Source organism: Argiope bruennichi, chromosome 5 (assembly GCF_947563725.1).
Source record: "Argiope bruennichi chromosome 5, qqArgBrue1.1, whole genome shotgun sequence".
Taxonomy (NCBI): Eukaryota; Metazoa; Arthropoda; class Arachnida; order Araneae; family Araneidae; genus Argiope; species Argiope bruennichi.
The window spans coordinates 65,725,765-65,740,762 of NC_079155.1; the positions used below are offsets into that span (position 1 = coordinate 65,725,765).

The 14,998-nt window shown below is 27.2% G+C and overlaps 1 protein-coding gene across 1 annotated transcript in view; it reads right to left on the minus strand.

Annotated features, from left to right (window-relative positions):
• The window catches only part of LOC129969275 (potassium voltage-gated channel subfamily KQT member 4-like), a 355,767-nt gene that overhangs the window by 222,601 nt on the left and 118,168 nt on the right, over window positions 1-14,998 (minus strand). The gene's annotated exons all lie outside the window — the stretch shown is intronic.

Sequence of the window (14,998 nt, forward strand, 5' to 3'; positions counted from 1 at the left end):
CAGAGTTAATGTAAACCAACTTTCTAAAAATAATTAGTTAATTACCTACCCAAACTTTCCTAAGAATAAATAAATAAATACAATTTCTTGGACTCATATCAGAATATATTTTGTTTCGTATAGGGAAATGATATGTATATCAAATTCTTCTAAGCCAAAATTATTAAAGGAATACATATAATCCGTGATTTTCCTTTCAAAAACTTTCTATTTTTTCACCATCAACTGTTGCACGCTACCATTCCCTTAAAACTTAGCAACCATTCTGCCCAAGACAGGAAATTTACTAGCAGCTCTTAATGCAAAGCAGCTACTCTAAAAACTAATTATTCAATTACACACCGCGAAACCAAATTTACATAAACACTCGGAGGAGATTTATTTCTTTTTTTATTTATCACTCAGCAAAGTTCGTGAAAAGTTGCGAAAAAGCAGCACCATTAAACTACGTGACGTCATCCTCCGAATGACGACAGAGTGAAGGTCACGAAAAATCGATCCGGAATTCTGATTAGAAGTTTGGTGAAAGGATGTTTTTCAGGCTCTCCGCTTCCATATATTAAGAGAAATAAGAAGAGAAGAAGAATGGGGGTCAGTAGATCTGGAATAGGAGTTGATTTTTTATGTTTTTAATAGTTTGACAGCCTAGGATAACCATTAGATACTTTGGAAGAATTATTTTTTTCGATATGACATATCAGAAAAATTTATTTAAGTAAATTCACTTTTTATTTTAAAAGAAATATTAATTTTGTGAGCTTTGACATATTTTTTTTAAAAATACCTTTATATTTCTTGTTGGTATAAATAAAATCCTTTACAATTATTAATTAATATTATTTTTTTAATAAATTTTAATTGAATTTAAACTTATGAGTTCTATTTTTATAGGTTTGAAAAACTAGGATAACCATTAAATACTTTCATCTTTGGAACAATTCTTTTTTCGGTATGACATATTAGAAAAATTTATTTAAGTAAATTCACTTTTTCTTTTAAATGAAATATTAATTTTGTGAGCTTTGACATATTTTTTTAAAAATACCTTTATGTTTTTAAATTTCTTGTTGGTATAAATAAAATCCTTTACAATTATTAATTAATATTATTTTTTTAATAAATTTTAATTGAATTTAAACTTAAAATGAATTACTCAAAGTTTAAATTCAATTAAATATAATATTGTTTAATTGAATTTAAACTTATGAGTTCCATTTTCATAGGTTTGAAAAACTAGGATAACCATTAGATATTTTTATCTTTGAAACAATTCTTTTTTTAGATATAAAATATTGAAAAAGACAACTTAATTAAAAAAATTAAATAAATCATTTTAAAGAAATATTAATTTTGCGAGCTTTGACATGCTATTAAAAACTTTTATATCGTTGTAAATTTCTTTTTCGTAAAAATGAAATTCTTAACAATCATTAATTAATATTATTTTTTACAATTTTAAACAGAAATTAGATTGAGTTATTAATCAATTATTGTTATTTCAATTTTTAAAAAAATAGCGAAGAATTAAGCAAATTCTTAAAGGTTTGTAGAAATAAATTTTTTAATAAAAAGAATGATTAACCATTTACTCGGCACATTTTCTTAGAAGGAATGTGTATTTTTTTCTTTGTAAAGTTTTATAATTTTAATATCATGGGTCCATGTGAGAGTATTCTCACTTAAACATACCCTGGAGAAAAAGTTCTGATTGTCAAAAGTTCTACAAGGAAACTCTACTGCTAAACAAGTAATATCAAATTTATTTACAAATTTTCAATTGTATGTTTTAAAAATAATTCATGAAACGAGATATTAAAGCAGAAATATTTACTTAATCTCGAAATGAAGACGAAATATAATCTTACAAAATGAAAAATATCAAGTAGCTGCAAAACAAATAATTGTGGTTAATATCGCCATAGACATCCCATGAATATCCACAAGGATTAACCTGAAGGAATAATCAAAAATCGTGTTTTATGCTGAGTAATAATAGTCTGTGGAAGGACAATTTAAGTCGAAGACTAAAGATTGTCACTAAAAACAAAGGCAGTCTTTGATTCTATAAGTTTTCTATAAGTTTAATTCTATAAAGTTTGCCTTTACCCGTTTTATAGTTACCCTTTGTTGTATCTGGAAAATTTTGTATTGTCTATTGCAGGGTTGCTCTCGAGGTCGACATACAATTTCTCTAAGAGAAAAAAAGGAATTATTAATTCTACATTCTCGTAAAGAATTACATAGTTATTTGGTAGATTTTAAATTGGGAATGATGTAATATCTGGATGTTACTAGACAAAAATTGAAGACAAACTCACATCGGTATGCATTTTTTTTCTTACATATTGTTTGGACTTGAAAGGCTGAGCTTCTTTTTACAGCGAAATATTTGAAGGCGAAAGTCAGATTTTTCCATAAAATTATACATGCCTTATTTCAAAAGAATGCTCACATCCTTTTGCTTTGATCATCGCATAAGCTGGTCGATAGTCAGTTCTGTTATGTCGACACTGGATTTGTATTTCAAATTTTTCTTGAAACAAAGATTTCTTTTGATTTCGAATTTCCTAATGTTTCTAATTTACGATGGACATTATCAATCTTAGCAAGCAAGAATTTCTACTTTTCCATTTTTTTATCTAAAATTTTGCAGTTAATTCATAAAAATATTTGAATAATAATGATGGAACCGTGCTGACTTGGTAATAGATTCACGGCACTGAAGTCAGAGAATCGTTTATTCGAATTACGATTCCATAAAAATTCCATTCAGCTCATAGGCTTAGTACATGTCAAATAAATCGTAGTAGTTTTTGTTACATTATGATATATATTGTTTATCAAATGTTACATAATTATATATCGTTGTTGATCAAATGTTGCATAATGATATATCGTTGTTGGTCAAATGTTGCATAATGATATATCGTTGTTGATCAAATGTTGCATAATGATATATCGTGGAAATTGAGAATGAGGGATAAAGTGTATCATTTCTGTCTGGCAAAATATTGAGGTATATATCAAATTTGCCGTCAAATTATTTTGAAATGTGGAATAATGTACAAAATTAATTAATGTTTCAGATATTATTAATGATTTAAACTTATAAAACTCCTAACAAAGAAGGGCTATTAAAGTACAAAATTATGAATTCCGATTCAATGTAACGCATGTTGCATAGAAACACGACATTGACTTACAAATTAACTAATGAAATAACTGATTTCCCTGATTGAAAGTTCAAAATTTTTGGAAAGAAAATTCATTAATGTTAACCTGAAAATTTTACCATATATCTTAAAGATACAGAATCTCTCCTATGCTTTTGCTAAACTACGAGCTTGCGCTAAATCAAGTTCTATTCCCATAACAAATGGATGTCTGTACATAAAGCGTAAAATATTTCTTTTCTTTTTCTACTAGAATTTATTTCCAGGAGAATACACTGTAGATTTTTTATTTTCTTCATTTGGTGGAAGCAAAACTAAAAAAAGGAGAATAAAAAAAAAGTGCTCGACCACACACATGTCAAACCATAAATAATCTTTTGCTCTAAGAAGAGAAATCGGAAAAGTTAGGATTCCTTAAAGTGCTCTGGGTGTAAGAGATAACACAATTTTTCTTCCGTCGGTCCGAATCGTGATCAAGTTATTAAATGGCTTCATTTCAAAGACCAATGTTTAGCAGTTTCGGAAGTTATGCTCTGAATGAAAAATTTGTCAGCTCATAGTAAAGAATTCCGAGAGTTAAATGACGTAATCTGTTTATGAGTTGTAAGCTGAGACCATTCATTGTCGATTATTAAGTCGACAATGCTATAATCTATTTTTTTTTTGCTATAATCTATATATATATATATAATTTCTTTTGTAAATCTGGATAAATTTTTCTATTAACATAAAAATTATGACTGAATCATCTTAAAATAATTCATTTCAACAAAATAATTCGGACTGAATCGTGATCATTATTTATGAAAAACATTGTTAATATTTTTTTTATACAATGAGCGGTTAAACTCTTTAACTGTCGAATTTTTAAAAAAACACTATTTAATGCACAACCCAGTTCAAATATTTGTAAAACGAAGGGAAATATTATTCACGTGCTACTATATAATACTATAATAAAATAAATATAAATATATATAATTTCCCAGTTCCGCAGGCAACGCTGGGTAAAATTTAAAAATGTCCCCCCCCCACCTAAAATGAAATTCCAACTATTGTTTTGTCGTCTCACAACTCAGACAGGTTTTGTGTGCGAATAAAGTTATGCTTGGACAAAAAATTTTATAAAATTGTAAACTTTATCTTTTATTCACAGTTTTTATGCGGAATTGAAATAAAGATAAATGAGTTGAGGTCTCAAACTTTTATTACGCTGATTGATTATATTCTCATTTCAAGGGCCAATCAGTTATTTTTATTGTTTCCTTTCAATAATTGTCTTTAATATTTGACCATGCATTTTTTTCCTTTTAGTAAATCACCATTTTTTCGATCTGTATTTAATAATTAATTCTGATTTCAGTATCCGTGAACTTGTTTTAGTTTACTGTAATTAGGGTATTTATTATTATTAGGGCATTGTTTACTTTTAATTTGAATATATCCTTGCATCTAAAGTGCGTTACAAATTAGAATTTTTAAAAAATGATATAAACATTCGGTCAATGTGCATGGGATTTTCTACCATAACTTTAATTAGATAATCTACGATAATCAAATCTAAGATACCACTAACAAGAAAACATCCCATCTTCTATTATATATTAAATGACAAAGGCATTAGCCCTCGAAAATTGCAGGACGCAGCAAAACACCAGACCTGAGAACATCCCTGATAAGCACTTTTAGGAGTAAGGTGAACCTGAGTCGTATCAAAGGTAAATCTTAGATGGAATCGGGTCTTTTGTTTGAGACTTACTTATCTTTATTATGCGATTTCGCACTATAATCATATGATAAGGACGTCACTTGCCATACAATTCTATTTTCTCTAAACTTCTTGATGACACCGGCATTGGGACCATTGGGCAAAAGGTAGCTTTAATGCGTATGGAATCATTTTCTATTTTAATAATAGTGTCTAATAGATTCACTGTAATTTACTAATGCTAACACTTTGTTAATATTAATATTTTGCTAATAGATTTCCTCTTAACTAATTCATATTTTCTATAATCATTGTAAAGAAAATTCTGTTTGCCTTTTCATATCGCAAGCATTTTTTATTTGTAGAAAGTATACAAAGAAAAAGCACAGCAATGGTAAAAAAAAAGTTTTGATGAATATCTAGGTTTCAGACTACCCAGATTAGAAAAACACAATCACATTTTTTTATGTCTCCATGCCTATCTCTGAACATATTCACTCAAAAACGTTTCGAGCTAGAAGAATAAAATTTGATATATGGTCTTTACACGAATTTTGCAGATCTTTGTCAAATTTTGAATGAAATCCTTTTAACGGAAGTCTATTTATCAGTATGTTCGAATATAAATTACCTCTATATCTGCAAATTGAAGAGAGTCATATCGATAATCGATACACAGACTTAACATCTAAAGTGTAGACATCTGCCAGATTTTGAGCCAAATCTGTAAAAGGGCTGACCGTCTGTAGATCAGTATATTCACACACATGTAAACGCGATAATTAAAACACAATGGTTTAATTATATGAAATTTGATAAGATATCTTATGAATGCCACTGTAGTTCTGTATAATTTCTGGTGTCATCAGTGAGAAAAAGAGACGCCTAAAATACGCATTCCGTCTTCTGGTACATGTGCATTAACTGCATTCTATTTATTAATCACTAACAAATAAAATAAAACCTCCTAAGATTACATATTAATGAGATGCGCCTAAAACGCACATTCGGTCTTTTGGTACATGTGCATTAACTACATTTCAGTGACTAATCACCAAAAGAAAAACAACTCCAAATGTCACATGTCAGCAGCTAAAGTTCGCCAACAGCATGAGGTTAATAATACACAAATACATTCATTTTTAATAAAGCAAAACATAAATGAGTAAATTCGATACGGTTAACACATCATACTGTATTTTCAAAATGGTAAACACACTTCTCTATTTCTCCTTCAGAATATCTTCTTTTTAGCGGAGTTTGGGTTATTATGCTGAGGTCTTTTGAGGGCAAAAATTGGATAGGCCTCTTGATTTTATTACATTGATTTGCAAAATTTTTATGAATTTCTTTATGCTTGAGAATATGCAATAGTCAGAAAGAAAATATTACTTTAAAATGAATGAAAATAGTGTTTATAATATTAAACTCATAAAATATTTACTTAATTTTCCATTTACTTTTGAAGTGAAGTTTTTCTCAAGAAATTAGAAAACACAACTTTCTAAACTATTATGAATCAAATTTATTGTTATTAATTCAAACATTCTGTTTGAGTAACAGAAAGGAAAACATGCTGCGATATAATATTTAAAAAAACAAACTTAGCCACTGGTGAGTGATAATATTGGTGAGTGATAAATATTTGTCGGTATTTTAAATTTAATTTGAAATAAAGAAAACTGACGTCCAAGAAAAAAGTAAAAAATCCTTTTATAATTTTGTCATGTAAAAATAATCTTTTTCTTAGTTAAATTTTTAACAAAAATTTCAAAATAAATTTTTATTAATATTTAAAAGAGAAAGAAAAAAACATGGTTTGCATGTAAATAAATAAAAGCAAAAAATTAAGTTGTCATTATTTTAAAAATCGTCTGAAATTAACTCATTATATTATTTTGTGAAATGAAAAAGACAATAAAAATATTATGATTAAGATTTTTCTATTCTTTTTGCAGTTATTAGAAAACAGCATAAATTTTGACTTTTATTTATTTGTCAAATAATATTATCACAAATAAATTTAAAATATGATTTAATTAATCTAATAATAATTCGTTTTCTTTTTCTTCTTAACCTTCCATTTTGCACAAAAAACAATTTCATTTATAATATACTAGATTGGCGACCATCCGGTTCGCCAATCTTAATGTTCGTTAAAATTTTAATAATTAAATATTTTATGCAATTTCTACTTTAATAGATTCTTCATCAAAATATTTTAAAACTTCAAATTTTGATTATCATATAATTCATTCATAATATTATAAAGGCCTTCAGTCATAAAGTAATACGTATCTCTCTCATTTTCTGTTAGCACCCGTAGAATTTATGCTTTAAATTAAAGTGGAAAGAATTTATCTTCAATTAATATAATAATATTTTTTTACTGAAACAAAGCATTTTTTTATAATCTGATTAGTGAAAATAGAGTCACTGAGCGTTTAAACTTTATGGGCACTAAAGAATATCTTTTTTAATTTATGTAATATCTCAAGAGTTGGTCAACAAAATTTTCTTAGATTCATTATGAGCAGATCGATTAATTAACAATGTTTAAATTTAAATGCATCAAACACTAAGAAAATAAAACGAATCGTTTAAAATAAACGGTTGAAAACAGGTTTTAAAAAAACTACTTAAAAAACGATGTACTTAAAACTATAAGCATATACAAAAAATATATAACTAACATAAATACAATTTACTTACAAAAGCATGCAACTAACCCAAAAATAATTTAAATCATCCATTGATAACGTTGTCATGGCAACAATCAGAACAGAATGCGCATGCGTGAATTTTCTTCGCCGGTTACGTAACGCAAATACGTGATTTTTTCTACGCCAGTTGGGGTAACGCTATGCGGATTAGAAATTTTTAATTTCCTTTATTCTGTTTTATTTTAATTCAAAAGTACTTCAGAATGAATCTGAAAGATTGATTCATTAACAATGTTTAATTTTAAATGTATCAAACATTAAGAAAATAAACAGAACCGATCGAAATAATCCGCCGAAAAATTTTAACCCTAGCCTCATTACTGTTGGGAGAAAAAAAAAACTGAAGCCTTTCTCGTTTGGCGCTGGGGATAATGGAAGATTTTTTTGGCGGAAAAGTTGGCGGTGAGGAAAATGGAAGATTTTTTTGGCGCGAAAGTTAGTTTTTAATTAATAATTAAAATTCTAATTAAAAATTCGAAAAAAGAAACCCCAGGTGCACATTCCCAACCTCCAAGGTATACATGTACCAAATTTGGTAGCTGTATGTCAAACGGTCTGGCCTGTAGAGCGCCAACACACACACTCACACACACACATTGAGCTTTATTATAAGTATAGATTAATCTCTTAGAATGGCTATTTTATACCCAATTAAAACTATTATTTTGTTGAACAAATATTTAAAATATTTATTGCATTTAAGCAGTTTTGTCCATTTAAATCCATGCAAATGACTAACATTGTAAAAATAATTCGTTACGTGTTTTTTATTGTCAAAAATACCTTAGTTTAAAAAATTTCAAATAGAAAAAAAAAAGGCTTACGATGAAAAGGTTGTTTCAGTGTATTTATATGTAATAGTTTAGAGATTTAATGGCCTGAAGAAATGAAACACGGAAAATATATTAGTGCATGTAATTTTCCCAAGAAAATGTGATTCAAAATTTGTAAATCAAATTCAATTCAAATTTTGTTCAAATTCAGTTACTATTTAGTATTTTACTATCGGAGTTATTCAAATTTTAAGTATTTGTTAGATTTAAAAAAAAGAAAAGGACAATGTTTCAATTGATTATATTTTTTCCCATGCGATAAAACGAAATTGAATTCGAATGTGATCTGTCTGTAGAAGTAAGAACAAGTTTTATTTTATTGAATAATTTTTAGATACTTTAACCAATAAACATATATTAATTATAAAAAGATATTAATTTAAAAATTTCCTAAAGAAAAATAGATTTAAGATTTTTAAGATTTTAGTCATATTTGAAAATACATTTTTTGCGGGTATATCAAAATGTCTTACACAGCCGATTAAACATAATACCAGGTGTTGAAATAAATGCATTGAATAAATTATTAAACTTTTAATTCAGTATAAATTTATACCTTTCTTTTCCATCTTAACAATAATCAATAACTCGTATTGGCGTTATGGACATATTTGGTTTCGTTAAAATTAAACCTAAATATTTTACACCTGATTCATACATTTACATGTTCATTGCACTTCTTACTTAAAATGAGAATTTTTTTTTGTAATAAATATTTTTGATAAAACCATTAATTTTCAAAAACAAAATTGTCATAAAAAACTGATATTTAATTTTTTAGTCAGCTGCCTTGTATACTTGGTGCACAATTTTTTACAAAAAGAAATAGATTATTATAAGATTAGTGCAAAATAAAAAATACAGAATTATACCAAAGTTACTATAAAAATTATGTTCAGTATCATGCATAATTATCAAATGTAAAATATAATAACTTTTATCAATTTGCAATTCTATGCATGCATTTTTAAAAACACTTTTATTTTTATAAGAAAATCTATTATAAAGTATTCTATTTATTGCAAATTTTCTATTTGTTCCTCAAAAGAATAATTAAAAAATAAACAGCATTTTATATTAATTTCATTCAGAGTTGACAACTAAATTTTTATTAATTTTTACTTTTATTAATTCAAATTTAAAGAAGATGCATTCTTTTTCCTTTTTACAAGAAAATTATTCTATTTGTTGCATATTTTCTATTTTTTTCATAAAAAAGAAAAAATTTTAGAAAAATAATGCATTTAGATTCATTTCATTCACAGTTGACAACTAACAGAGATATAAACTGAATGTTCACATTTTAGTTCCTACAGACATCAAGTATCTTTGTTCTAATTCTATCAAACCTTAGTTGAACCCTCTTTGATTCGAGTCAAATGGAAAAGATAATCTTCCCTTCAACATTCTTTACTTTTCTATTCTCCCGAGAGGTAATTTAAGAAGACTAGCGAATCGGTGATCTCTGTATTTACTCTCTCTAGAATTAGATTTAATCCTTGCTATTGGATCGATTGGCTCGTAAATTTTTCTTTTCTTTTTAAAGATACATTGCTCGGATTATTTGATAGAATTTGGTAAGAGTTACAGCGAACAATAAAATAAATTCTTTGAAAGTCAGTTGCTTCTCTGAGCAGAATAACACACATTCTTATAAGAAAAAATTGATCTTATCACGAATTCTGTTATAAATATATTTACTATTATAATTGCTACTTATTTGAGGAAAATATTTTATCTTTAAAATTGTGCAATATAATTCGAAAGTTCAGAGTTAGTCAAAACAACAATATGCCAGTGAATAAATAAAAATAAAACCATATTCTTTTATATCTTACCATAACCAAACGATAATTTTTTGTAGCTTTGTTTATAATATTAATCGCCAGATGGCTCTGTAATTTGATGTTTCAATACGTCACATAAAGTACGATAATGAGTGGAGTAATGGCGTAATGAACGAGTACAAAAAATGATTTATCACGAATGCTGCTATAAATATCTTTACTATTCAAATTGGTACTTATTTCATGAAAATATATCTTTAAAATTGTGTAGTGTAATTCAAGAATTCAGGATTAGCCAAATTAGCAATATGCCATTGAATAGATATAATTCAAATCACATTCTTTTATCTTTTACTCGTCATGAAACGATAAGTTTTTGGTTACATTGTTTATAATATAAATCGCCAGATAGCTCTGCAATTGATGATGCAATACGTCTCATAAAGTACGAAAATGAATGGAATAATGGCTAACATGTAACCTTCATTCATGAACAGAATTAATAAATAAGGAATGATTTTTTTCACAAAATAAAGTGATATTTCTAACGGCAAGACAAGACATGGAATGTTGCTTACTGCCCCGAAATAATGTTCTTAATCTGACCGCTGAGAATTTCAATATGATGTACGAAATATAGAATATGTGTAAGCCTTTACTCCAACCAATATCGTATTCTGATCACATTGCTCAAAAATTCTGTATTTAAAATGCAAATTATTTTATAGATGAATTCTGAGCGGACACCAGAATTTAATTCCGTGTTTGGCATTCATTTTTCTTGTTAAAATTCATCGTTCCATCTTCATTCATTCACAAATTATTGAGGTTCGAAGAGTGCAATCGAAAATTACTATGATAGGCATTGTGACTTGAAAGATTCATGCAAAGATTTTTGAAAGAAAATATCCAACTGGAAACAATCAAAAAGGCAATTCAGTAATGATTAAAACACGTTTTATATATCTCACATGTATTGTATCTCATTATCTTGTTGTATTCGTGCGTCAACAAAAATAAAATGCAGACAAACTTACTATAAAACTAAATCTTATTACATTATAGATGATATTATCAAATTTACATAAACTTATTTTCATTCAAAATTCTATACATCGTTTTTCAACAACAAATTAAAAGTTCCAAAAATATCACTGTTGCCAATCTGAATTTCACAACTATTTACAAAATAAAATTTATAATTATTAAAATAATCGTTAGCTACTTTTAAATAAAGTATTTACGATTTATGTCGCAACAATCTATACGGTATCTCACCACGTATATTATACCTCACATCCATTGATTTTTACACATAAATATTTCATAGATAATGGGAAAAATTCACAGTAAAATGTGAAATGACCAGACAGATTCAATTAGAGAACCTTAAAAAAATGAGTAGATCGAGAAGCTTTTTTTTTTCAATAAATCGGGTTGCTTTATAATATAAAAATGCTAGAAAAGACAGGAATCAGTCAGGTATTTTGGGTTGCCATCAATGTTCACATACATCTTACAAGCAATAGATTTAATTAACGCCAGTCTCAGACAGATGAGAGAATGATTGCATCTGTCACAATTCAAGACAAAATTTGGCATGAATTGTGTCAGTTGTTAATAGATTTAAAATTGATTTTGTAATCGAATTTTATTCCCTGATGTTCTAGAGCTGTATAAATTTGTATATCTTTGTATTTTTGATCAAAACACACTATTCTAATGCTTATAAAGCTTAATTATCAATTAATTAATTAGTTTAATTAAATTTGAATTCCATATCTCCGACGTTATTAGCAAATTTCTGAAAAATGAATATAAAAATTCTATTAACTTATAATAATGAACTATAAGTTGAAGACTAAACAGTAGAAAATTATTTAAATAGTTTTTTTTTTAAAAACTTCTTTATATATTATTGTAAGTGTAAAAAAGTTGTTGTTATTAAATTTATTTCAATTACAAAAATAATGAGTATATATATAATAATATTTTAAAATATAATTTAAATATTAATTAATTTCTAAATTTTAATCTCAATTCAGCCCATATTAATTTTATTCTAAAATGTTCTCTTATTTTTATTTAATTATTTTTAACACGTGCTCTAGAAGGAGCGCGTGTTAAATTATTTAATCGATTTCAGCATTTTCTCACGCTAAAGGGATAAAAAACTCTAATTCTTGCAACTTTCTTCGAAAGATACACAAGATACCCTTTCCTAGACCGACACTTGGCAAAGAAAAACTATAAAAATCTCATAGTAAAATCACTGAAGTGAACAATTTCGGTCTCTTTGGCTCTTGTGTTGCATTGTATTCTGACATATTATCGCTTCTTGTCTGTATAAATTATGCCTCCTGGATGAAAGTTAAAATTTCCAATGTCTATTTTTTTTGGTCACGCAACTGCTAAAATATATTTACATACATATAGCAAACGATCTCAAAATCATTAAATCGGAAATTAATAAGAAAATTATATACATATTTAATTTATTTTCTGACATTTTTGTTTCTAAGTATCATTTAAGGTAGTAAATTTTACGCCACTCACTCATTAATCTCTTTTTAACAAACTATAATTTAAAAAAATCGACGTCAAGTATTCTACATAATTAAATCAGAAATAGCGCAGTCATGTTAAAAGACGTTTAGAAATGAAAACGAAAAGTGTCGAGATAAATCCAGAGCACAAGCGACGAAATTTGCAAGCACAGTTTGCCAGGAATATCGCTGACTGTGACAGTGAAGGAGCATTAAGAAAACATGGCTCAGTTTATGAATGTGATAAGGAATTAAAACGATTGTTTTGCCACGGATAAAATGCAAGTTGCTGGCATCTTGCCAGAAATAATTTATTCGTTGAGGAAATGTCGGTTTACTTTGCAGATCTGCATAAGTAATTTTCTTTTTTATTTTGAATCGTCCTTTATTGCGAATTGTGATGTGAGCTATTATGTTTTCAATTATTTATTTGTAAAAGAATTTCTTTGAAATCGAGTATTGGCGAAAATAAAATCGTATAGTTTAAGATTTTAAAGAGACGTAATACATTCATGGCATTTTTTAAAATTATAACTAAAAATTTGTTATAATAATATGATTTAATATTCACATAAAATCATCTTAAAAAGTTAAATTTTGATTCACTTCTTTAGTTAAGATTTCATTGAAAATAATTGATCAATTCTTTACTACATTTGAAACACGAGTATTTTTGTATTAGTTGTATTTGAAGAAATATATTACATGATCTGCAAACAGGAGTATAAAGTAGGACCACAAAGTGGAGTATAAAGTAATAGGTGCATGTTCTCGATAACATTACTACATTTTAATAGAATTTGTTTCCTAGTTTTAGTAATTAATATTATATAAAACTTAGTTCCAAATCATTAGCGCTATCAGGTAGTAAAAACAACCACAGTTAAAAAAAAAAACCCACTCAGAGTACCGATTTTGCCTATTTTTATTTCGTTTGAAAAGATGCAATATCTAGATGCATTGTAAATGGTCACTTGTCCGTTCCAGTCTCCATTCTCGAGAGGAATTGTCTCCAGTCTCGAATAGACACACAGGAATAGACACAGACCCTGCCCCATCAACTGAATCAATTTCACCAATTATTTTCTCTATTTTGCGTGTATAGCTCACTAATCAGGTTGCTTTATATTTATTATGGAAATATAATTTGAAATAGTATACTTGGTGTGATAAGATATAGCTCAAAAAAAATTGGCAGAGATTATTGAATGAATGATGTTAATATAGTGAAAGAAAAACTGGTCGCCAAAGGTGGCTAGTTGTAAATAAAATTAAAAGATTATGAATTTTCTGCTAAAACTTAGGAAAGACAAATCGAAGATCGAAATCACAGCATTATTGGAAAACATATAATGATTTCTATTCTTCATATTTATTTTATTAAACCAGCACTTATAAATAAAAATTAATTAAGTAAGTGATAATTCTGTTATAAAAGTAATAGGATATCATATTGCCATTAGGATCATAGAACTAAAAAAATTTCACAAATATAATAAATAAGTGAAATTTTAATGACAGTAGTCCGTATATGTAATAAATTAGATAAAGCAAAATGAAAAAATCCCAGTATAAATTAATCTGAAATATTATTAAATAAATTATCTTTTCCAAAATTACTGTGAATATAATATCAGTTTACTTTTTCCACCTTATCTTCCAGTGATAATATTTCCATTAAAGAGGAGAAACTTCTCTCTTCCCAGCGCTTCCTGTAATTTGTCTATTAGGTGACATATCCTGACACAATCCGGTTGGCATCTATCCATATTGCTGAGTGTCCGGTTTCTTTATACACTTCCTCGCTGCCCATTAGGTGGACAAAGCTTTCCAAATGGGATTCGACAAAAACGCCAATACTGGGATTTCTTAAATGCAATGAAAACCGAAAGAAATACTGAATGGAACGATAGGAAGTGTATCTAAATTTAAGTGCAGTTTCAACAACGGAACTTAAATAGCGGAAATCTATGTTTACTTCCTATAGCCGTAGTAGAATTTTTGTAAGAAAAATTTAATGTAAAATGCATTATCTTTGAAACGTTTGTGAAAATGCAAATGTTTAAATATATATATTATATCTTTTCGGTAGAATTTTTAAACATATAACTTTTTAAACATTATTAAATTTTTTTCATAGAACAATATTTTATCAAATCTGCACAGCACAAATATTAACAAACAATCGATAATGTTTTGAAATAATTTTATATTACATGAAATTGTCT